The following is a 24,340-nucleotide window of genomic DNA, read 5'->3' as shown; positions in this document are numbered from 1 at the left end:
ATGTAAACAGCACTTTGTTTCCCCCCTTGGCCTGGCTGTCACCTCACTCCATCTCTCTCCCCACCAACTCCCTCCAGATAAGCTGTTATTCTGCAGAGAACACTTTAGAGAATCCTCATTAACTAGATAAAGGAGCAACTGGCAACATTTCTCCTGCCTTTCACATTTTTTTCCCTTGATATTGTTTTTAATGAATGGATGAAAGTTTTTTCCCTTTATTTAATATTTAACTTTTAAAAATATCTTTATTGGAGTATAATTGCTTTACAATGTTGTGTTAGTTTCTGGTGTACGACAAAGTGAATCAGCTATATGCATACATATATCCCCCATCCACTCCCTCTTGCGTCTCCCTCCCACCCTCCCTATCCCACCCCTCTAGGTGGTCACAAAGCACCGAGCTGATCTCCCTGTGCTGTGCAGCTGCTTCCCACTAGCTATCTGTTTTACATTTGGTAGTGCATATATGTCCATGCCACTCTCTCACTTCATCCCAGCTTCCCCTTCCTCCCTGTGTCCTCAAGTCCGTTCCCTACATCTGCGTCTTTATTCTGCTTTTCACATTTTAAAAAGGTCGTATCTCTTTTCCCTCTAAACGTTAGAGCAATTTGAAAACAATCCTTTAAAAACATGTCTACGTAGCATTGGTTCTCATGACAAATCCAAATACTCCTTTTCAGACAGGTTTCAGCCACCGTGTAATGACTTAATCAGAGTTCAAGTTGCACAACAGTCGTGCTTTCCTGTTGTGAATCTGTACTTCTCTACTGGATGCACTGGTGATGTCTTTCCCGCTCTGCCTTCTACTAGGGGTCCATTAACCACAGCTCAGAACTCAGAGGCATGGGGTTGGAAGGGTCTTTGAAAAATTGTATAATTGAGATAGAACTAGGTCAAGGTTTTGAACATTAAACTTGTGGGGTGTTTGTTACTTGGTAAATGAAAAGGAAATTTATTTTCTGAAAGATCATGACTCTGGAATAAAGACCATGGAATAACATGACATGGTGTAGAGCTTTCATCATCTTATTCAACCCCCCTTTGAACCCCAAACCCTCCACGGTCGAGCCACATTGGAAATGTCACCTTTGTCCCTACATAAGCTCAATATCTGCTTTTTGGTGTCTTGGCTTATGCTATTCTTCATCTGGGAATACCCTTTCCCTTCCTCTTACCTCCTCCAAATGCTGTGAATTCTCCAAGGCAAAATTGTCATCCTACTGCCTTTATGATGCCTTTCCTACCTGTCCAGAGCACCTTCATCATACTCTACTGTACACTTGACTTCACGCTCCTCTGCTCTCTGTGGTTTACACATCTGTCACAGTTGATTAAATCCTCGACCACTGATGATTGATTCTACCTCCAGCCACTCTGCCCTCCCCAGGAGATCAAGGGGGGGGATGGTAAGTTTCAACCCTCTACTCACTGGGTCTTTCTGGTGGCCAGCCCCATCCTGAGGCTATCTAGGGGCCCCACCCTAAGTCATCATCAGCATAGACTCAGGTGTGCTCAAAAGGGACTCCTAAAGAATGACAAAGGACACTCCTATAACTCAGGAAATCCCAAAAGTCTTAGGAGAGCTCTGTGTGGGAAACCAGGGATAAAAGCCATATGTATTTCTTTTTTAATTATTTAATTTATTATTTATTTTTGGCTGCGTTGGGTCTCTGTTGCTGCATGCCAGCTTTCTCTAGTTGCGGCAAGCGAGGGCTACTCTTCGTTGCAGTGCGCGGGCTTCTCACTGCGGTGGCTTCTCTTGTTGCGGAGCATAGGCTCTAGGCGCATGGGCTTCAGTAGTTGTGGTGCACGGGCTTAGTTGCTCCGTGGCATGTGGGATATTCCTGGACCAGGGCTCGAACCCATGTCCCCTGCATTGGCAGGTGGATTTTTAACCATTGCACTACCAAGGGAGTGCCTGTATTTCCTTTTCTTTTTTTCTCTATTTTTAACATCTTTATCGGAGTATAATTGCCTTACAATGTTGTGTTAGTTTCTGCTGTATAACAAAGTGAATCAGCTCTACGTATACATATATCCCCATATCCCCTCCCTCTTGCGTCTCCCTCCCACCCTCCCTGTATTTCTTTTTATACCACAGTAATTTAGGATTCATTCCCATAGTAACAAAATTGCTTTTAGGTCAGGAGTTTGTGTGCCTCTTTGGAACCCTTGAACTTTAAGCAAAGGAGAAGTGCGTTCCTCCTGTTCACAACTGTGGTAGGTCAGACTTCTGCTACCTGAGTGTGGTAGGTCCGTGTGCTAAGGCTTGGAACCTGTGAATGTTACCTTATATGGCAAAGGGACTTTGCAGATATGATTAAGTTAAGGATCTTGAGAGGGGGCATTACCTTGGATTACCTAGTTGGGTCTGATGTAATCACAAGGGTCCTTAATAAGACAGAGGCAGGACAGAAGAGAAGGCAAAGTGAAGGTGGATGTAAGAGATTGGAGGGGCTTCCCTGGTGGCGCAGTGGTTGCGAGTCCGCCTGCGGATTCAGGGAACACAGGTTCGTGCCCCGGTCCGGGAGAATCCCACATGCCGGGGAGCGGCTGGGCTAGTGAGCCATGGCCGCTGAGCCTGCGCGTCCGGAGCCTGTGCTCCGCAATGGGAGAGGCCACAACAGTGAGAGGCCCGCGTACCGCAAAAAGAGATTGGAGTGACGCAAGGAAGGGGTCAGGGGCCAAGGGATGCAGGTGAAGGTGACCTCCCGAAGCTAGGAAAGGCAAAGGCACGGATTCTCCCCTGGGGCCTCCAAAAGGAACCAGCCCTGTCGGCACCTTGATGGTAGCCCTGAAATACCAATTTTAGACTTCTGACCTCCGGGACTGTAAGGAAACAAATCTGTGTTGTTTTAAGCCCCTACGTTTTTGGTAATATTTTACAGCAGCAGTAGGAAACAAATGTACTGGGTGAGGACTTTCTGCGCTTGAGTTCATAATTAAGCAGTAGCAATGCCAAAGTATGAGCTACAGATGATTGTCACTAGCATTTCAAAGAATTGTCACCTGGCCCAAATAAACTGTTTTCACACTTTGCTTAGTTGCTGGTGCCTGATTTTGGTCCCCGGCTTTGATCATCTGTATGACAAATGGAAACGGAATGAATTCCAAGGGTAACAGGCAGAGTGCCTGACATAGTTCACAGAGATGACATGGGTGGTTTGGAAAGCATTCTGCTTGAATGTTCCTGGCTGTAGGTAGCAAGCTGTGGTTTTGTCTTGGGGGGCAGGCAGGAGGGTGAGATGGAAGAATGGGAGCCAATTCCTAGGCAGGGTTTCTCAAATCTGTGTGAACTAAGGACCCCTTTTTATAAGGGACTCCTTGTGTTGAGTTAAATCTAGTTTTATTATATTGTTACTTAAATATGGATGAACGTAAAAGTAAGTGTTAAAACTTATGCTTAGAGCTTTAAGACAAGTTATAAACTCCAAACTTATTTCAAATTAAATGCAGATAAAACTACTAACCCAGTAAAATTCAAATTAACACCACTGAGTTTATGTCATGGATAATGTTCTTTTGCTTAATGTAAATTGGCGTTCTCATGATTTCACACACACTTGTAAAGTTCTAGCATGTTATCTCTGTTTCAACTGAACTATGTTTAGTTCACTACGAAGATATTATGTCCAAAGCAGCATATGCATCACAGTAATTAGTTGATTTATCAAGAGCAGTTTTCAGACTCAAATGCAAATATTCAATTGATTTCGTTTAGGTAAAAGTCAAAAGCAGACTGAGGTAAACCGTAGTATTTAATAATGTACACTTGGGGGGTAAAAGTCAGGATAGTGACAACTGGTGAGGGAAAGGCGGAGGTTGTGTTGGAAAGGAGTGTGTGGGAGCTTCTGGTTTACTGGCAATGTTCAATTTCATGACCTGGATATTGTTTCCTCAGTCTTCTTGTGTTTGTGTTTACTAATTTTTAAGGGTATAAAACATAAGTGTACAGATTGTTGGTTTATTTATAAACTGAACACTAGTGTAATCCCATCAAGGACAAGAAATAGAACATTGCTAGCACCCGACAATAGAACATTGTCCCCATGGAGCTTTTCAGAGTTATGTACTCCTCTCTCACCCTAAAAGTAATTACTATCCTACCTTTTGTAGCAATCACGTGTTGCTTTTATTTATAATTGTATAACCTAAATATCCCTAAATACAGTGGATTACTTTTACCTGTTTTTTTTAAAAATAAATTTATTTATTTATTATTTATTTTTGGCTGTGTTGGGTCTTCATTGCTGCTCGCGGCTTTCTCTAATTGTGGCGAGTGGGGACACGTTGTTCTGTGTAGCTGTAGTTCATTCATTGTTATTGTGGTATAGAATACCTAATTTATTTATCCATTCTCCTGTTGGTGGACTTCTGGGTTGTTTCTAGTTTTCTGGCTGTTACTGATAGTGCTGCTATGAATGGCTGGATCATATGGTGTACATTACTAAACAATGGCAAACTGTTTTCCAAAATGACTTTCCATGGTGGTTTTCATTTTTTTTTTGTTTGTTTGTTTGTTTGTTTGTTTGTTTGTTTTGTGGTATGCGGGCCTCTCACTGTTGTGGCCTCTCCCGTTGCGGAGCACAGGCTCCGGACGCGCAGGCTCAGCGGCCATGGCTCACGGGCCCAGCCGCTCCGCGGCATGTGGGATCTTCCCGGAACGGGGCACGAACCCGCGTCCCCTGCATCGGCAGGCGGACTCTCAGCCACCGCGCCACCCCGGAAGTCCCGGTTTTCATTTTAATTTGTATTTCCCTGATTTTGAGGTTGAGCGCCTTTTTATATGTTTACTGGCCATTTGGCTTTCCTCTTCCGTGAAGGGTCTGCTCAACTATTTTGCCAATTTTTCTATTGGATTTTCTGTATCTTTCTTATTGGTTTATAGGATATGTATTCATTCTGTATATGAGCCTTTTTCACTTGTGTGTCAATATTATTTATTATTGTGAACATCTTCTTCGCTGTCCTAATAGTGTCTGTTGATGAATGGAATTTCTTCATTTTAATGTAGTCAAATTGATCTGGTTTTTTCTCTATGGTAAAGGCTTTTGTGTATTCTGTTTAAGACATTCCAGATTATGAAGCTGTTCTTTATTTCATCTTCTAAAGCTTGATAGTTTTTGTTTTCACATTCAGTGATGTATACTAAGAACTATAGAGCAGGGGTCCCCAACTCCCGGGCCACAGACTGGTACTGGTCCGCAGCCTGTTAGGGACCGGGCCGCACAGCAGGAGGTGAGCGGCGAGCGAGTGAAGCTTCCTCTGCTGCTCCCTATTGCTCCCCATCGCTCGCATTACAGCCTGAACCATCCCCCCCAGCCCCCAGTCCATGGAAGAATTGGCTTCCACGAAACCGGTTCCTGATGCCGAAAAGGTTGGGGACCACTGCTGTAGAGGGTCTAAAATTTTCCCCTACTTGCAAGCTAACAAGTTAGCCTGTTCAGTTTCATGAATGCTGCAAAAGATACAAGGTTTTTGGGTCTGAGACAAATGACTTTATTACTCACAAAAATAGCAGAAGCCAGAGTAGCAGAACTTTCTTGTGTGGCTCCCAAGTCCAAGGTCCCCCAGGACAGATGTGAAAAGGGCTGGGTAACTCCTGTACCTGAAGTAGATTGTGTTATAGGAGAGGAACCCTGAGCCTAGGGAACCTGAACCTTTTATTAAAGGTCTGCCTGACTTTTGCTCCAAAGGGAGATACCCTCTATATTTTACTGGAAAGTAAACAAACCTGTCCTTTTCCCCGGAGAGAAACATCATGTCTTCTAAGACTGGTCACTATACAAACATCCTTGAAAAGATAGTCTGGAACCAAGGGAGTAGCAAAGCCTCTGCTTGCAAGACATGCAGAAGCAAGAGAGACCTGGGGAGAATTCTCTCCCAACAGTGTAATCCACCTGTTATTAACTTGTCTGTGGGGGGAGGTAAGCTTTGTCATTTTCCAGGCAGATTATTAATTCCATGCAATTATCCCAGCATCCTGTACCAGAAAAGTGGGAGGCTGCTGTCTTCCCAGGGACAGGTGCTGGTGAGTTAGACTGCTCCTGCAGCTGGAGGTACAATGGACAGGACTCCATAGGATGGTGGCTTGTGGGGAAGGGGCCAAAGGAGGGAAAGGGGTCAGCAGTATTCTTTTTCATCAGATCTTAAAATGTATTTGTGTCCATAGAGAGAAAAACCAAACATTTAAAACAGGCCTGTGTTTCGCTTAACCTCACAAATATTTGGTATAAAGTTGAATTGAGAATCTGAAAGTTGAGTTATATGGATCATGGACCTAGAATTATCTGCGGGTCCGGCTGGCCTCTTTCTGAGGTTTCAGTTTCCTCTTACTGATATGTGTTCTTCCATTTCCACTCTGGAAAGCAGTCTACTTGGCAGAATAAATGGTAACCAAAGGTAGAGACTTCTGCCATGGGAAAGCGATATTTTGTGAGCAAACTATAAAATCTATAACAAAAGAAAACAAACCACGCAACAAAAGAAATTCTGTATCATAACTCAGAGTCCCTTTAGGATACAGAAATCATGCTAAGTATTTCAAATATGAGGGATTTCTGACTCTACAGGGATTGGGAGGCTGAAAGAATACAAGTGGATGCTGAAGTAATTGCAGCTGCTACCTCTAGGTCCTGGGGGACAAAGGGAAGAACTGTGATCTCAAAAGCTAAGAGGTCAGAGGAGGGACTGCCACGGGTTGGGGCTGGGGGGCTGTGCCCTGAGGGGGTGGTGAGAGCTGTGCCTTGAATCCCCAAGGGGACACCCCAGAGCTGCTGCTAAAAGTGCCAAGACTAGGAGGTGGAGCTTTTTTGCTGCTGCTAGGTGGATGCTGAAAGCAGGAACAGAGCCTTTTTTCCCTCCTCCCTCGTTCCACCATCAGAACATAACTAGAAGCCAGTGGCATGCAAGCCTGAGAAATGTAGATTGCAGAGTCCCAGCCTCGGCATGGCATGACCGAGGAGATGCAGAAGGGTGCCGCTGGGGCTGGGAGTGAATAGACAAATAACCGGCAGCAAACTGTTCAGATTAGAACAACCTACAATAATGCGAAAATTCTGTTGCCAATTCTGGGTCAGTGTGGAGTGTTGGTCAGCTCCCTGGTCTTTCTCTCTGATGTCCCAGGGCCTCAGCAGGGGCTGTGTCCAAGCTGAGGCTAGTGGAGGCCAGTGTTGCTGACTAGGCAAGGAGACTTTGGGGCAGTGTTTGCTCTTTGTTTTGTGTCTGATTATTTTCCGAAGTCAAGTTGAATTAGTTTGGGATGTATATGCACTTTTGAGGTCAAAGCCAGAAGTCGTAACATGGGAGATTTTGTTGTAGCCTCTGCTCTTATCACCTAGGAAGTTGGTGCTGTCTGGACAGGTGGGCAAGGGAGGAGCAGGTGCAGAGGGACAGAGGGACATGATGAGCTCAGTAGGGAGCATTTGGATGGGGACATTCAGGAAGCGGCTGGATATGTGGATCTGGAACTCGGGGCAGTGATTTGGGGCTAAAGATAATAATTTGGGTGCTTGATGGTAAGTGAAGCTTTTGAGAGTGTATGTAATTTCCCAGGAGAGAATACAGGGGAGTGAGAAGAGATGAGGGAAGAGTTGAAACCAGACCTTGGAGGACCCCTAACATTTTCAAAGTGAGAGGAGTCTGCAGAAGCTGCTAATAGAAAGCTTTTCTTTTGACCTGTTTAGATGCTTGCAACTTTCATCCCAGGTGTTACTTACAGTAAGTCCCCTACATATGAATGAGTTCCGTTCCAAGAACATGTTCGTAAGTCCAATCTGTTCGTAAGTCCAACAAAGTTAGCCTAGGTACCCAACTAACACAATCGGCTCTATAGTACTGTACTGTAATAGGTTTAGAATACTTTTCAGACAAATAATACATAAAAAACAAACACACACAAATAATAAAGAAAACATTTTGACCCTTCAGTACCGTAGCTGGAAAAGTACAGTAGCACAGTACAACAGCTGGCATCCAGGGGCTGGCATCGAGTGAACAGGCAAGAAGTGTTGCTGACTGGAGGAGGGGGAGGAGGTGGGAGATGGTAGAGCTGAAGGATCGTCAGCAACAGGAGACAGAGCGCGAGCTGCAATTTCACTCACACCTGACGTTGCTGGTACAGGTTCCTTGCTGCAACCAGATGCACGTTCGTATCTTTGAAAGTTTGCAACTTGAAGGTTTGTATGTAGGGGACTTACCCTGTAGTAGAATGTGCCTTCAACAACCGTGATGTAAGTTGGAAGTGCAGATCCCAAAGTGTTGTTTTTTAGGGACAATCTCCTCAAATGACGTCTTCCACAAAAGTGATGTGGGCAGTCAGCCCACACTCCTCCTGTCCCTTCGCTGCAGGGCTGGTGGAGGAAGACGCTGGCCTTTGCTGTCCTCATTTCTGCAAGTTTCTTGGACCTGCCTTAGGCATTTCGTATGCTTTGTGATCACACTAATGTTGCTGCCTTAATTTGGTTCTGAAATTGAGTTTGATCCACTGATTTTCTTTCCTTGCTTTGTCATTATAGCTGCTTTTTAAAAAGCAAAATTACTAAATTTTCTGAGTCAATAATTTCAGTTTGGCAAAGAAGGGACAGAATATGTACAGGCTCTGAAATCTGCTTTGAGATCACAGAAAGGTCTTTTCCTGATTAAGGTATCCAATAAAACCTCCTGTGTGACTGTAGGAAAAAGTCTGTGTGGGCAAGAGCAAGTACAATTGGAAAAAATATTATTACTATGGATAGAATAAATAAGCTTCAAAGATATATTGTACAGCACAGGGAATATAGCCAATATTTTATAATAACTTTAAATGGAGTATAGTCTTATAAAACATTTGAATCACTGTGTTGTACACAACTGTGTGTGCTAGTTGTTGTAAATCAACTATACCCCAATTTGAAAAACAAAGAAATAAAAGGGCAAAAAAGAAAAAAAAATTAAAAAGCCTAAATAGTTACCTTTTTTCCCTAAACCATAGGGATGGTCCACATTTTGGGAACAGCAGATATTCCCAAAGTTGAATGTATATTACAAATAGATATAAGGGTAATCTTTACGTCATTAGTACCCTTTCATTTTGCTAAAGGATTCTTTGATGATGCCTTTAAGTAAACAAGCTTCAAAAGTGAATTAAAAATATGTTTTGAGTTATGAAAAACAGATTTACACACAATTTTTCAGGGACAAACCCCAGAAAAGGGAAGTATCATTGTGAAGTGTTGAGCAAGGTCATGAAAGTTTTCATGGGAAGGAAAAGAATGTAACATTCCTTTTTACCTTTTCTTTTCCCCTTATCAGCATCTCAAAATAGACCAGCTGTACATTGTATTGTTACTATTTATTTGCTACAATATCAATGATGTCTCACTTGATTTTAGTCCTTTAGCCTTGAGCTCAAATGACACTGTGGAAACAAGCGGGTACTTTAAGACATCCTGAGAATAGTTTGGGAGGGCCGGGTTGTGTGTGAGGGTTTGTTAAGGAAGCACAGGGTGGGCGCCCAGGAGGAGAGTGGAGGCTCTTTGGAGAAGAACGGAGAAGGTCCTGAGTTGCATCTACCAGGAACCTGCCCGAGACCAGCTTTTCTTATATGAGGGAACAGTATTGAAGGGGGCAGGGGTGGTGGACCCAAGCCATTACAAGCAGCACTGAGGCTTTCTCACCTTAATTTTTGAATTGTGAATGAGTTCACGTCAGCAGTTTTATTGTGTTCCTTGTGGCCAGGCTTGGGGAGCTTTTACGAAATCCGGCCCTCAGCTCTAGATACGGACCCAACCTTGACTTAAGCATCTGGTGTGATCTCAAGTACTTGGGTTTATTTTGTTTTGTTTTGGTTTTGCTGTTATCCTTATCTCTCAATGGCCTCCGATCTCCAAAACCAACTGAATGTGAAATCAGCCAGGATTCTCCTCCCTGAGGCCCATGTGTTGGCAAAAGCAACAACTACCCCAGCAATCCCCAAAACCTTCCAATGAATGGGGAAGGTCATATTGGGTGTTCAGCAATGTTAAATTTAACCACACAGCTGAGGCCAAAGGATGTGATGGCTATAGAAAGGGATTAGACTATATAAGGTGATTTCTTCTCCACCTGTTTTGAAGTTTCACATAAGTCTGGCTCTTGTTGGAGTATGGGGGAGTGAGTAAGTTCAGCATGAGAGGACGTGACAGTGGATCGTTTGCACAATTAGGGAGATCTACTGAGCCTCTGTGGCCCTGGAGGTTTTTATTTGCAACATGGTGGGTGAATTAGACTTTTCTCCTAAAAGCTTCAGCACTTACAAGTTGCTGATCTATTGTCTTAAAAAAGTCTAAATACTGTATTCTTTGTTGTTTTTTCATGAAAGAGGTATCTTCCCATTTCCAAAGAGAAGTCATATAGATTCATGCTTTTTACTTGTAACTTTCTGTTCAGCTGTTTTATTTTTATAGGAGGATTTTCTTTCAACTTTCTGAGATTACATTCCACATAACTCTTGTAAAGTGACCCAGACAAAATCATGTTACTAATTTTTTTTTCTTATCTTGACGTTACTAAAACAACAGGTTTGCTTTCCTTCAATTAATCATCATGCTTTTCTTTTCTATTATTGCCATATAGCAACTGTATGATGAGAATTTTTTTTTAAATCTTCTTAACTTCACTGAAGGTCAGATCACAGGCCAGGAGATCACATGGTTCGAGATATTATGATTATTTCCTTGCTATCATTAAAGACCAAATTTTACTGGACTTTTATTGGAGAAAAGTGTCACTAATAGAAATTCAAACAATATCCTTAACGTGTCCACAAATTATTTCAGTGACCCTTCAGTACATTTTGTGCGGGCAGTTATGGGCCAGGAGGCCTACTATTCTGTATGTACTGTGCTAGTGCTGGGGATGCCATCATGAGTAGGATGGACAAGATCCTTTTCCCAAGGATCTCACAGGACACTGCAGGAGGCTGGTGGGCAGTGCAGCGTGATAAGTGCTGTGTTAGCACTTGCTGTGTTCAGGGGACCTGCAGGAGAGTCACCCAACTATGTCTCAGGGTCAGGCCGGACATCCTAGTGACACCTGAGCTGAGCCATGAAGCAATCATTAGGGGTTAGCTAGATGGGAGAAGGCTTCCAAGGGAATGGGAATAGCACGTACCAAGGCTGGAAAGAACAGGATGCTTCGAGGGCCTAAACATTTAGGAATGGAGGCATGTGTAATGCTTATCAAGAGTGGCAGAGAATGAGGCTGGAGAGCCATGAGGCGGCCAGATCACAGAGGGTGTGGTACACTGTGTTAAGGAGTATGCGTTGGTTTTTTTAAAAAATTAATTAACTTATTTTTGGCTGCGTTGGGTCTTCATTGCTGCTCACAGGCTTTTTCTAGTTGCGGCGAGCAGGGGCTACTCTTCGTTGTGGTGCGCGGGCTTCTCATTGCGATGGCTTCTCTTGTTGCGGAGCACGGGCTTTAAGTGCATGGGCTTCAGTAGTTGTGGCACATGGGCTCAGTAGTTGTGGCTTGCGGCCTCTAGAGCACAGGCTCAGTAGTTGTGGTGCACGGGCCTAGTTGCTCCGCAGCATGTGGGATCTTCCCGGACCAGGGCTCGAACCCGTGGGCTCGAATCCACTGCATTGGCAGGTGGATTCTCAGCCACTGTGCCACCAGGGAAGCCCCAAGTATGTGTTTTATTTTAAAGGCAACAGGGAGCTGCTGAATCGGTGTGGGGAATGACATTATTCATTTGACATTTTGGATACCTCCCTGGCAGCAGTGTGGAGGAGGGATTAGAGGAGCCCATCTGGGAGGCACTTAGAGTAGTTCAGGGTTGAGATGATGGTGGCCTGAACTGAGGCTGTGTTAATGGAAATGGAGAGAAGGAAATGGAATCAAGAGATATTTGGGATGTATAGGACTTGGTGGCTGGTGAATTGGGGGTGGGGAGGGGAGGACTGTGTGTGGGATGAGAGAAATTACAAAGGTAATTAAGGAGTGTCCAGGGAGGAAGGGGAAGAAACTTAGGTCCCACAGGCCAAGAAAAGAGGTACTTTGAGAAGGAGGTTGGTCAATAGAGTCAACATGCCTAGAGAGCCCATGTAAGTTAAGAGCTAAGATTTATTTTGAGGGTTCAGAAATTAAAAGGTCATTGGTGAGAGCAGTTTGAATGGAGCCAGTTGAGGTGTATCAATTATAAGGGACATCAATTAGGAATGAGTCTGGCTGCAAGTAACTGTAGCTGCATGCAGATCTGGGCTTATTTTACTCATATATCCCAAAGTCCAGAGGTAGGAGGCTATCAGTGTGTGTTCAACAGCTTAATGTATCTCTGCAGTTCTTGAAGCCTTTTCTTTACAGTCTCAAGTTGGATGTGCAGCCTTATACATCACGGTCATTTCAGAGGGACCCTTCCCAGAAATCCCCCAGACGACTTCTACTTGGGTCTCATTGGCCATAGTGAGTCACATGACTACAGTAGTTGTGAGGAATGCTAGGAGAACAAGGGATGGGACTACCACTTCTGGAAGAGTGATCTTGCCTGGACTGGGCACATTGCCATCTGAGCAAAATCCGGGAGCCTTCTCAGGCAAATCGGTGGTGGGAAGGAGTACATACAGAGGTTGAGAATCTGGAAACTGAATCCCTTAAAACTGTCCACGCGCAGTCTCCACAAGTTCCCAAGTTTGAAGACTACTGCCTTAAATCATGTAACACAGCCTCAATCCAGCCATTGGAATTTCCAGGTCCACGTGATTATCAAAACTCGAGTGATGACTGGAGTTAATCTTCTCCCTTCCCCAGCTGGGGCAGGACTCAGGCAGGCCATGCCATCGAGGACAGTTTGTGCTTGCATTTTTCTCTCATTGAGTTGCCTGCCCTAGAGAAGCTGGCCCCTGGGGTTTGGAGTGTGGGGTGGGAGGAGGGGAAAGCGGGGCAGGGAAGCTTCTACTTGTTTGGTGACTGTGCAGGTGACTCTTCTTGGGTCCTGGTAGGTATTCAGAGCTGACTTCTTCACAGGTGCTTCATTTCCTCCTGGGCCTCTCTGGTTAACATTTGCTTGATTGGCGCAATGAATGTACTTTAAAAATTTCTCGTGGCACTAAACTTCCTTTTTAGGATCCTCTTGAGGAGGGTCCCCTTCATACCTAGGGCCCTACTTCTAGTCCCTGGGTTTTCTGACCTTTGATCTGCCCTGAGTTTGGGGGTGCAGTTACTTCTCAGAGCAGCAGTATCTCTCTTCTTCTCTCTCTCTTCCTCCTATTAACCAAAAGACTCTGGTCCTTTGCTTCTTTCTATATATTTCAAAAAAATTCACAGACCTGTTGACCTGATTGTCCAACTTATAGGGGCTCCACGTAGACCAAGAAAAACGAATGAGGAAAAAACACTTGACTTTATAAAGTAGATAGTAAATTTTTTTCTAACATGAAGACTCCCAAAAATAAATGAGTCTGAAAAAAGTTACCAAAACTTCATCTCTCAGACTTTCCTTAGCAGCATTAAACAATGAATTTGCAATGTCTCCAAAGTACTGAGGAGGGAATAGATTAACACCCAAATACTATATTTAGCTTGGTGCCTAGAGGTCAGAATGTAAAGTTCTCTTCTCTGGGGGTGGTTGCAGATATATATGTATAACCTATTGTTACTTATCTGCACTATATAGGGAATAGGGGGAACCATTGCTTCTCAATTTTTATAATTAAGTCAAAATTTTAGTAAGATTTGGTAATATTTTATATTTTTCATTTTTTTTCAATTTTATAAAGTACCATCTATATAAAAGAAAAAGGCTATCACAGGTCAAGCCTTGGTTCTACAATTTTTTATTTAAAACAAGGGATCCCTGCTTATTCATTTAAAAAAACTCAGGTATATCATCTGTGTTAGAACTCTCTTTAGACTGGTATTTATTGGTGAGCATTAGGAATAAAACATTCTCAGTGTCAACTTCCTACCTCCTTTTTTTTTTGCGGTATGTCGGCCTCTCACTGTTGTGGCCTCTCCCGTTGCGGAGCACGGGCTCCGGACGCACAGGCTCAGCAGCTATGGCTCACGGGCCCAGCCGCTCCGCGGCATGTGGGATCTTCCTGGACCAGGGCACGAACCCACGTCCCCTGCATCGGCAGGCGGACTCTCAACCACCGTGCCACCAGGGAAGCCCCTCTACCTCCTTTTGAAGGTGGTGAAATTTTCCTAGGATGGCTTAAGGAGAATGAAATACATTTTCTTTGCTAAATTGGGTCTTATAATTTCAAGCTCATTTTATCATTTTCTCATCTGATCTTTTGTAACTTGCCTTGAGCTACTTGACGCTTAGCAGATCTTTGCCTACCTAGCTCAATGAAAAGGGTACCCAACAGGACAAATCCCACAATGGAAGAAAGGAAAAGAGTAACTCCTCCCAAATCCCAGTGAAACCTTGGGTTCCCACGCTGTCCTGTCTGGCCTGCATGCACGAGTGGGTTCTGGGAACAAAGTTTCCCAGAAGGAGTGTGACTTTCATGATTAATTGCGTTCCCTGAAAGACTCTGCCTTAACCATGCAGGGTCTTCTACAAAGAAAATTTTACATTTTGCTATGAAAGGATCAAACAGATAATACCAGTTAGAATCAAATTTTTTGAAAGGTCAGATTCATAGAAGTCTTCAACTAATAATTATTGACTTGAGTACATGTTGGCAAACTTTTAAAGAAACGTAAAGAAGTTTATGGGGAAAAATGTTAACCTCATCTATCAACCCTAATTGAAAACGGCCAGAGGAATATAAAAATGGATGGAAGCCAGCATTAGGGCTGAAAATTAGAGAAGTCTTCACCCACATGCCACCAACTTGGAGGAAGTTCTGCCCGATATAGTGCAAACTGCAGGAGGCTACCTTGGCCACATCACAGGTATCCTTTTTTCAGAAAAAGCTAGGGTGTGCAAAAAGTAAGTAGAAGAGATTCAACTAGTCCCCACCGTCAGTAATAACCTCCAGTTTCCAGGCATGAGAGCTGAGAGGGGTCCGCCTCTGTGCAGACTGGGAATATTTACTCTACTTGTAACCCCTTTTCCCAAAGTGGATCCACAATTCAGAATCAGCTTCTGCAGGAAGCCCAAGGCCAAGCTGGGCCTGAGGACAGCAGGCCTTCCTGATGCAGTGGTGGGGCATCCAGAAGGTGGGTGTCTGGGTCAAGAGAGGTTTGGGTCAAACCTCTTTCTGCTTCTCAATTTTTTTTTTGTCTGTAGATTCTAGGACATTTCCTCAACTCTGTCTTCTCAATAAGCAATTCGTATTTCAGTTGTGTCCATGAAATGCTCACACTTTTTTATTAAGCTTTTTTCCCCTTCTGACGGCTCCTTTTTCGTTGTAGCTTTTTCTTGTTTTATGCATGCAGTATCTTCTCAAGTGTATCTGTGAGCATTAATGAGAACTTCTAGAAGTTCCCCTCTATACCTTGATTCTCTCTGTTTTCTTTGGATCATTTTAAAGTTTCATCTTTGATGTTTGCTCTCATGCTCCTAGTTTTCCTCAAATTTCTGTGATTCCTGGTTGTCAGACAATGAGGATAAAGGACTGGGCCTGGCTCAGTAGGTAGGTAGCTTGCTTAGGTTTTTTGTTTCCCTAAGAGTCTTAGGGAAACACTGAAAGGAGTGGGTGTATGGGTGGGTGTGGGGACTGGTGGATTTTACAATAGGGTGAGTGGCCATGGGGGACAAGACAGGGAGGTTGTTGGGATGTTTGGAAGGTTCTCTGGCTTCTCTGAGATTTTCACACCCACTCTGGGGCCCATCTCTTTAGAGTGTGGGTGCAGGACACACACTCTAGCTGCTTGTTGGTCAGTTGATAATATTAATGGTTAATATTTAATGGGGCTTAACAGTGTCAGATGCTGTTCTAAATGCTTTCCATATATTAACCCTAATATATGGGTTATAACCCATGTATATCTAATAGCCCTTATATCTCTACATTTTGCGGATAAGGAATTGGAGGCACAGAGAGCTTCAGTGATTTGCCCAGTTACTTCTCTAATCAGCAGTAGGGCAGGGGTTTGAACTAAAATAGAGTAACTGCAGAACCTGCCCTCAGAAATAGATGTGGGAACAGGGATGGGGCTGGAGGGTTTCCACTGATCCTTGTTGCTTTCTATATAGTTATTTTATCAAGTCTCCTGATGAGTCCCTGGGGGCTCACTCTGTTTTTTCTGTGTTCACTTTATTTAGATTTGGAATTTCTCTGTATTAATTTTTATCTTGGGAGCAGTTTTCTACCTTGTCCATATTGGTCTATTTCTTCAGTTCTCTGATCCCATCTGCTTTCTGTCTTCTAGGAATTTCTCACCATTTCTGATCTGCTGCTGGCACCCTTTTTGTTTTTCAGCACTGTTATGGATGTGTCATACGCCTCTCTCTCTTTCTCTCTCTGTCTTGATATATATATATATATATATATATATACACACACACACACATATATATATTCAGGTTTATTTAAAGGTATTTGGTACAGTGGAGAGAAAGATATGTGTATTCAAGCCACCATCTTGATTCAATGTCTGCAGTATTTTCTATATGTATTTATCTATCTACTTTCTCTTCTTGACATTAATTAATTTCTTCATCCTGCTGCTGTAATGATTAAACTTGAAGTGACATTTAGGGTACAGGGAACACAGTCATCATATAATAACCCCCAGGCTTTTTGTTCTTTTGAATATAGATTATTTAATTTTGTATGGTTTAGTCACAATTCTACTGAACAGAGACTTCAAGACATGGATAATCAGACATGAACTTTATTTCTACTATTCAGACAAAGGAGGAAAAAGTGGACCAGCATTGTTTGTTAAGCTTCCTTGTAGGCAAATAAATCATGATAATATGATATATGCAAATATTGACAACACTAAATGCAGGGCTCATGGGAGGGTGAATTAAGCATTTTCTTATTGAAATAAAATATATATACAGGGAACTGACAGATCATACATACATAGCTTGATGTATTTTAACAACATGAACACATCCACAAAACCAGTTCCCAATATAGAACATGACCAGCTCCCTGGAAGGCTCTCTGGTAACCCATAATTAAAGGTAACCACTACATTTACTTCTATCATCCTGGGTTAGTTTTTCCTGTTTTTAAGTTTTATGTGAATGGAATAATACAGTATGTTTACTTTTATTTTTGAACTTTATATAATTAGAATCACACAGCATGAGCTTCTTTCACTCAATGTTATATCTGAAATGTACCCATGTTGTTGCATGTGGCAGGTGTATCTTTTTAAATTGCCGTACAGTATTGCATTATAGAAATAGCCATGATGTAGTTTTCATTCTACTCCTAATAGACCTTTGAGTTGTTACCAGTTTTGGGTTATCATGAATAATGCTGCTTGTACATGAATTTTGGTGTGCATATGAAGACTTTCTGCTGGGTGTTTACCTAGGAACGGAATTACTGAGTCTTAGGGTATGGCTCTTTATATATTCAGTTTTAGTAGATTCTGCCAAACTGTTTTCCAAAGTAGTTGTACCAATGTATACTCCCACCAACAGTGTATGAGTGTTCCAGTTGCTCCATTAATCGCTGGAAGCATTTGTATTGTTGTTTTAAAATAATTTTAGCCATTCTGGTAGAGATGTATTGGCATCTCACTGAGTTTTAATTTGTATTTCTGTGATGGTAATGAGGTGAAAGTATTTCCACTGCTTTTTATCTATTTGGATATCCCCTTTTTGTGAAGTTGCCTCCACAAGGCTTTTGCCTATTCTAAAAAATATTGAGTGTGTTGCTTTTCTTTTAATGTAGGAATTCTTTTAAATATCTGAATGTGTATTTTTGTCAGATAAATGTATTGAAAATATCTTCTACTCTGTGGCTTGATGTTCCACTCTCCAGTCTTCTCTTATTTTTGATGAATTTTGACATATCAATCTTTTTCTTTATATATAGTTAGTATTTGGGGAACTGGTTGAGATATCTCTTATCCCAAGGTTATGTTCATGCTTAGAATCTTTAGCTTTACCTTTGACGTTTATTTTAAGATCAGTGAGGGATTGTTTTTGATGTATGGCATGTGGTAGGGATCCTAAATTACTTTTAAAAATATAAGGGAATTCTGAAATCAAAGAGTTTGAGAACTGATGACTTATAGAGCTGTTCTCCTCTAAGAACACCTGTAGTTACATCACACAAACTTAGATATATCTGTATATTTGGTATTATTTATTTAAAAATATTTTCTAACACCCATCATGATTTCATCTTTGATTTGGGTTATTTAGATGTGTTGCTTAATTTCCAAATATTTGGAAAATTTTCAGGTATTGATTTCCATATTAATATCACTGTAGTCAGAGAACATATTCTGAATGGTTTTAGACTTTGAAATTGTTGGAGACGTGCTTTATGATTCAGCATATGGTCCGTTTTGGTAAATGTTCCATGTTTACTTGAAAACAATCTTTATTCTGTCATGTTTGCTTCAATTTTCTACAAAAGTAAATTAGATTATTTAAGTCAAGCATTTTCTTGATGGTTTCCTTGGCTGTGCAGAAACTTTTTAGTTTAATGTAGTGCCATTTGTTTATTTTTGCTTTTGCTTTCCTTGCCTTAGGAGTCATATCTAGAAATATATTGCTAAGGCCAGTGTCAAAGAGTGTATTGCCTATGTTTTCTTCTAGGAGTTTCATGGTTTCAGGTCTTGCATTAAAGTCCTTAATCCATTTTGAGTTCATTTTTGTGTATGGTGTGAGATAGTGGTTTAATTTCTTTTTTGTGTGTCTGTCCAGTTTTCCCAACACCATTTATTGAAATGATTATCTTTTCTCCACTGTATACTCTTTGCTCCTTTGTCTCATATTAGTTGTCTATGTATGCGTGGCTTTATTTCTGGGCTCTCAATTCTGTTCCACTGATCTATGTATCTCTTTTTCTGCCAGTACCATGCTGTTTTGATCACTGTGGCTTTGTAATATAGTTTAAAATCAGGGCATGTGATACCTCCAGCTTTGTTCTTTTTCCTCAAGATTGCTTTGGCTATTTGGGGTCTTTTGTGATTCCATATAAATTTTAGAAATTTTCATTCTATTTCTGTGAAAAATGTCCTTGGGATTTTTATAGGGATTGCATTGAATCTGTAGATTGCTTTAGGCAATATGGACATTTTAACAATGTTAATTCTTCCAATCCATGAGTACAGAATATCATTCCATTTATTTGTGTCTTCTTCAGTTTCTTTCTTCAAGTCTTACAGTTTTCAGTGTACATATCTTTCACCTCCTTGGTTAAATTTATTCCTAGGTATTTTTGTTGCTGTTGTTGCGATTGTAAATGGGATTGTTTTCTGTGTATTTTTTTAACATCTTTACTGGAGTATAATTGCTTTACAATGTTGTGTTAGTTTCTGCTGTATAACAAAGTGAATCAGCTATATGTATGCATATATCCCCATATCCCCTCCCTCTTGCATCTCCCTCCCACCCTCCCTATCCCACCCGTCTAGGTGGTCAAAAAGCACTGAGCTGATCTTCCTGTGCTATGCAGCTGCTTCCCACTGGCTATCTATTTTACATTTGGTAGTGTATATATGTCAATGCTACTCTCTCACTTTCTCCCAGCTTACCCTTTCCCCCTCTTCCCCGTGTCCTCAAGTCCATTCTCTATGTCTGCACCTTAATATCTGTCCTGCCCCAGGTTCATCAGAACCATTTTTTTCTTTCTATCTTTTTTTTTTAGATTCCATATATATGTGTTAGCATATGGTATTTGTTTTTCTCTTTCTGACTTACTTCACTCTGTATGACAGACTCTAGGTCCATCCACCTCACTACAAATAACTCAATTTCGTTTCTTTTTATGGCTGAGTAATATTCCATTGTATATATGTGTCACATCTTCTTTATCCATTCATCTGTTGATGGACACTTAGGTTGCTTCCATGTCCTGGCTATTGTAAATAGAGCTGCAATGAACATTGTGGTACATGACTCTTTGAATTATGGTTTTCTCAGGGTATATGCCCAGTGGTGGGATTGTTGGGTCATATGGTAGTTATATTTTTGGTTCTTTAAGGAACCTCCATACCGTTCTCCATAGTGGCTGTATCAATTTACATTCCCACCAACAGTGCAAGAGGGTTCCCTTTTCTCCACACCTTCTCCAGAATTTATAGTTTGTAGATTTTTTGATTATGGCCTTTCTGACCAGTGTGAGGTAATACCTCATTGTAGTTTTGATTTGCATTTCTCTAATGATTAGTGATGTTGAGCATCCTTTCATGTGTTTTTTGGCAATCTGTATATCTTCTTTAGAGAAACGTCTATTTAGGTCTTCTCTCCATTTTGGGGTTATGTTGTTTGTTTTGTTTATATTGAGCTGCATGAGCTGCTTCGTCTATTTAGGTCTTCTCTCCATTTTGGGGTTATGTTGTTTGTTTTGTTGATATTGAGCTGCATGAGCTGCTTGTATATTTTGGAGGTTAATCCTTTGTCAGTTGCTCCATTTGCAGATATTTTCTCCCATTCTGAGGGTTGTCTTTTCATCTTGTTTATGGTTTCCTTTGCTGTGCAAAAGCTTTTATGTTTCATTAGGTCCCATTTGTTTATTTTTTAAATTTCCATTTCTCTAGGAGGTGGGTCAAAAAGGATCTTGCTATGATTTATGTCATAGTGTTCTGCCTATGTTTTCCTTTAAGAGTTTTAAAGTGTCTGGCCTTACATTTAGGTCTTTAATTCATTTAGAGTTTATTTTTGTGTACGTTGTTAGGAAGTGCTCTACTTTCATTCCTTTACATGTAGCTGTCCAGTTTTCCCAGCACCACTTATTGAAGGGACTGTCTTTTCTCTATTGTATATTCTTTCTTCCTTTATCAAAGATAAGGTGACCATATGTGTGTGGGCTTATCTCTGGGCTTTCTATCTTATTCCATTGATCTATATTTCTGCTTTTGTGCCAGTACCATACTGTCTTCATGACTGTAGCTTTGTAGTATAGTCTGAAGTCAGGGAGTCTGATTCCTCCAGCTCCGTTTTTCTTTCTCAAGATTACTTTGGCTATTCGGGGTCTTTTGTGTTTCCATACAAATTGTGAAATTTTTTGTTCTAGTTCTGTGAAGAATGCCATTGGCAGTTTGATAGGGATTGCATTGAATCTGTAGATTGCTTTGGATAGTATACTCATTTTCACAATGTTGATTCTTCCAATCCAAGAAAATGGTATATCTCTCCATCTGTTTGTATTGTCTTTAATTTCTTTCATCAGTGTCATTGTTTTCTGCATACAGGTCTTTTGTCTCCTTAGGTAGGTTTATCCCTAGGTATTTTATTCTTCTTGTTGCAATGGTAAATGGAAGTGTGTCCTTAATTTCTCTTTCAGATTTTTCCTCGTTAGTGTATAAGAATGCAAGAGATTTCTGTGCATTAATTTTGTATCCTGAAACTTTACCAAATTCATTGATTAGCTCTAGTACTTTTCTGGCGGTATCTTTAGGATTCTCTATGTATAGTATTATGGTACCTGCAGACTGACAGTTTTACTTCTTCTTTTCTGATTTGGCTTCCTTTTATTCCTTTTTCTTCTCTGATTGCTGTAGCTACAACTTCCAAAACTGTGTTGAATAATAATGGTGAGAGTGGGCAACCTTGTCTTGTTCCTGATCTTAGAGGAAATGGTTTCAGTTTTTCACCATTGAGAATTATGTTTGCTGTGGGTTTGTCATATACGGCCTTTGTTATGTTGAGGTAGGTTCCTTCTATGCCTACTTTCTGGAGAGTTTTTATCATACATCAGTGTTGAATTTTGTCAAAAACTTTTTCTGCACCTATTGAGATGATCATATGGGTTTTCTCCTCCAATTTGTTAATATGCTGTATCATGTTGATTGATTTGCGTATATTGAAGAATCCTTGCATTCCTGGGATAAACCCCACTTGATCATGGTGTATGATCCTTTTAATGTGCTGTTGGATTCTTTTTGCTAGTATTTTGTTGAGGATTTTTGCATCTATGTTCATTAGTGTTATTGACCTCTAGTTTTCTTTCTTTGTGACATCTTTGTCTGGTTTTCGTATCAGGGTGATGGTGGCCTTGTAGAATGAATTTGGGAGTGTTCCTCCCTCTGCTGTATTTTGGAAGAGTTGCAGAAGGATAGGTGTTAGATCTTCTCTAAATGTTTGATAGAATTTGCCTGTGAAGCCATCTGGTCCTGGGCTTTTGTTTGTTGGAAGATTTTTAATCACAGTCTCAATTTCAGTGCCTGTGATTGGTCTGTTTATATTTTCTATTTCTTCCTGGTTCAGTCTTGGAAGGTTGTGCTTTTCTAAGAATTTGTCCATTTCTTCCAGGTTGTCCATTTTATTGGCATACAGTTGCTTGTGTAATCTTGCTTGCCTGTGTAATCGCTCATGATCCTTTGCATTTCTGCAGTGTCAGTTGTAACTTCTCTTTTTTCATTTCTAATTCTGTTGATTTGAGTCTTCTCCCTTTTTTTCTTGATGAGTCTGGCTAATGGTTTATCAATTTTGCTTATCTTCTCAAAGAACCAGCTTTTAGTTTTATTGATCTTTGCTATCATTTTCTTCATTTCTTTTTCATTTATTTCTGATCTGATCTTTATGATTTCTTTCCTTCTGCTAACTTGGGGTTTTTTTTGTTCTTCTTTCTCTAATTGCTTTAGGTGTAAGGTTAGGTTGTTTATTTGAGATGTTTCTTGTTTCTTGAGGTAAGATTGTATTGCTATAAACTTCCCTCAGTACTGCTTTTGCTGCATCCCATAGGTTTTGGGTCGTTGTGTTTTCATTGTCATTTGTTTCTAGGTATGTTTTGATTTCCTCTTTGATTTCTTCAGTGATCTCTTGGTTATTTAGTAGCATATTGGTTTTTTTTTTCTTTCTTTCTTTTTTTTGTTTTTTGTGGTATGCGGACCTCTCACTGCTGTGGCCTCTCCCGTTGTGGAGCACAGGCTCTGGAAGCGCAGGCTCAGCGGTTTGTTTTCTTTTTTTTTTTTTTTTTTTTTTTTTTGCAGTACGCGGGCCTCTCACTGTTGTGGCCTCTCCCGTTGTGGAGCTCAGGCTCCGGACGCGCAGCCTCAGCGGCCGTGGCTCACGGGCCCAGCCGCTCCGCGGCATGTGGGATCTTCCCAGACCGGGGCACGAACCCGCGTCCCCTGCATAGGCAGGCGGACTCTCAACCACTGCGCCACCAGGGAAGCCCGGATGGAATTTCTTATAAATATCAATTAAATCCATCTTGATTAATGTGTCATCTAAAGCTTGTGTTTCCTTATTTATTTTCATTTTGGATGATCTGTCCTTTGGGGAAACTGGGGTGTTAAAGACCCCTATTGTGTTACTCTCAATTTCCCCTTTTATGGCTGTTAGAGTTTGCCTTATGTATTGAGGTGCTCCTATGTTGGGTGCATAAATATTTACAATTGTTATATCTTCTTCTTGGATTGATCCCTTGATCATTATGTAGTGTCCTTCTTTGTCTCTTGTAATAGTCTTTATTTTAAATTCTGTTTTGTACTCCAGCTTTCTTTTGATTTCCACTTGCCTGGAATACCTGTTTACTTCTCCTCACTTTCAGTCTGTATGTGGCCCTAGATCTGACATGGGTCTCTTGTAGACAGCATATATATGACTCTTATTTTTGTATCCATTCAGCAAGCCTGTGTCTTTTGGTTGGAGCATTTAATCCATTTACATTTAAGGTAATTATCGATATGTATGTTCCTATTCCCATTTTCTTAATTGTTTGGGTTTGTTACTGTAGGTCTTTTCCTTGTCTTGTTTTTTCTGCCTAAAGAAGTTCCTTTAGCATTTGTTGTAAAGCTGGTTTGGTGGTGCTGAATTCTCTTAACTTTTGCTTGTCTGTTAAGGTTTTAATTTCTCCGTCAAATCTGAATGAGATCCTTGCCGGTAGAGTAATCTTGGTTGTAGCTTTTTCCCTTTCATCACTTTAAACATGTCCTGCTACTCTCTTCTGGCTTGCAGAGTTTCTGCTGAAAAATCAGCTATTAACCTTATGGGGATTCCCTTGTATGTTATTTGTTGCTTTTCCCTTGCTGCTTTCAATATTTTTTCTTTGTATTTAATTTTTGATAGTTTGATTAATACGCGTCTTGGCATGTTTCTCCTTGGATTTATCCTGTACGGGACTCTCTGTGCTTCCTGGACTTGATTGACTATTTCCTTTCCCATGTTAGGGAACTTTTCAACTGTAGTCTCTTTAAATATTTTCTCAGACCCTTTCTTTTTCTCTTCTTCTTCTGGGACCCCTATAATTCAAATGTTGGTGTGTTTAATGTTGTCCCATAGGTCTCTGAGATTGTCCTCAGTTCTTTTCATTCTTTTTTCTTTATTCTGCTCTGCGGTAGT

General features: G+C 41.2%; 1 protein-coding gene across 1 annotated transcript in view; it reads left to right on the top strand.

Annotated features, from left to right (window-relative positions):
• Nucleotides 1-24,340, top strand: part of SH3GL3 (SH3 domain containing GRB2 like 3, endophilin A3) — a 142,013-nt gene that overhangs the window by 48,611 nt on the left and 69,062 nt on the right. The gene's annotated exons all lie outside the window — the stretch shown is intronic.

This window comes from Neophocaena asiaeorientalis, unplaced genomic scaffold (assembly GCF_003031525.2).
Source record: "Neophocaena asiaeorientalis asiaeorientalis breed wild unplaced genomic scaffold, Neophocaena_asiaeorientalis_V1.1 scaffold155, whole genome shotgun sequence".
Lineage (NCBI taxonomy): Eukaryota > Metazoa > Chordata > Mammalia > Artiodactyla > Phocoenidae > Neophocaena > Neophocaena asiaeorientalis.
This window is presented reverse-complemented; position numbering and strand designations above follow the sequence as displayed.